This window comes from Adiantum capillus-veneris, chromosome 28 (genome assembly GCF_014529385.1).
Source record: "Adiantum capillus-veneris isolate H3 chromosome 28, ASM1452938v2, whole genome shotgun sequence".
NCBI lineage: Eukaryota > Viridiplantae > Streptophyta > Polypodiopsida > Polypodiales > Pteridaceae > Adiantum > Adiantum capillus-veneris.
In genome coordinates, this window is record NC_140958.1 from 120,445,918 (window position 1) to 120,447,724 (window position 1,807).

Genomic DNA, 1,807 nt, shown 5'->3' on the forward strand with positions numbered 1-1,807 from the left:
TCAAGCACAACATTTCGTATACATTCCGGCCAAAGCAGTGCCTAGCACGACATTTGGTTTTTAATGACAATATCATCGTGAATTTTATTGCCCATTTTAGTGTTGCAAACCTTGCCACAAGCCATTAAGATGCAAGTGTAGGTGATTACTTTTGACAAAAGACCCTCGACTTTGTATCTGCTTAAGCCATAGCCATGTTGGAAATTTCCTGCTGTAAGCAAACTCCAGTAAATAATATTCTTGTCACATATCAACCAAACCATTGCTGCATGACATCCCGAAACTTGGTCGATGTCACAAATTCGCAGATGGCACTCCGGTTGAGCAGACTGGACTGGTATGGAATTGGCCCCCGGTAAATCTTTAACGGCCAATAACTTGGCAACCGTAAATCCGATCACCGATCTAAAAAGACCAACGCGCTCCACAAAGTGAGCACTTCAGGCGCATGCATTCATTTCATTTATGTCCCCTCGGCTGTAGTTTCCCAATCCAGTGGGGATCTGCAATTGACTCAAACTTTGAACTACCATAACTTCTTCACCATAGCTCCAATCGACGAGCCGTAAAGACAGGCTGGTAGAGCACTTCAAACACTACAGTTCTAGATCATAATATTCCACATGTGCTCACTTCAAGCATACTCATTTTTGGCATCATTAAGGCATCTGTTGGCCCTTTTAAGCCGCATGTGGCATACATTAATCATTAAGCTTGGCTTGTTAACATGCCCTGATCACTGTTCACTAAAGGTGTAGGCTTTAAAGAATCTTATCTTGCATTTATCTGCTCTTTTTCTCTTCATGGTAGCGGAGCTGCACGACAACATTATCCATTGCCCGGCATGACTACTAGAACGTGCAGACTCTCGTGCTTGATCACTGAAGTCGATGGAACAGTTCACAGGGTCTCTCTCTCTCTCCGGGTGCTATATATATAGGGGGCGCAAGAACCCAAATGGATTAGCTACCTTTCCCAGCTTCTCTAGCTGCTAGAAAGTGGCGGAAGTACCAACTAGCATTGCTGCACCAATATAGCTATCGCCATTGCCATGAGGACGCTGTAGGCATTAGCCTTGACAGGTCTAGGTTATACTGCACTAATTGCTGCAGAGGCATGGTCACAGCAGGACGAGTCCCTGGAGGCGCACAATGTAGAAAGGAAGAGTGTACGGGTAGCGAGGTTGGTGTGGGATGGGAAGGTGGCGGCGTATGCATAGAGCTATGCCGAATAGCAGCGAGACAACGATGCATGTGCTGTTCTCAGCACTCTGACGGGAGCTATGGAAAGAACGTGTAATGGGCAAGCACCATCTCCATTGCCCTGCCGACGCCGTCAATTACTGGATCAGCGAGAAACAGTTCTATGATTACCAGGCCAATAGCTACGCCGCCGGCGAGAATATGTGTGGCCATTACACGCAAGTGGCGTGGGCGGATTCCATCCGCCTGGGTTGCGCCTCCGTCGCCTGCAACAATGGTGGTGGCACCTTCGTCATCTACAACTAGGACCGTCCTGCCAATTTCCTCAGTGAGCGTCCCTACTGATCGTCCTCTTCATCATCCCTCAGAGATCTCTCTCTCTCTCTCTCTCTCTCTCTCTCTGTCTGCATGCTACAAAATAAATCTGTTTGCATTTCTAAATGGAAACGAGCACTCTAGTTATCCCTCTCGTCATGCTGCAAAATAAACGCTCTTACATAATTGGCTTTTACATAATTTGATGTCACCCTCTTTTGATATTTTCTATCGATGTTTTGTCGCAACTTTTCTCTTATCACATCAAGTTGCCTCACCCTTTTTTGAGG

The 1,807-nt window shown here is 46.4% G+C and overlaps 1 pseudogene; it reads left to right on the forward strand.

Moving 5' to 3' along the window:
* Window positions 1-1,051: 1,051 nt before the first annotated feature.
* On the forward strand, window positions 1,052-1,547 carry LOC147421192 (pathogenesis-related protein PR-1 pseudogene; annotated as a pseudogene).
* The last annotated feature ends 260 nt before the right edge of the window (window positions 1,548-1,807 follow it).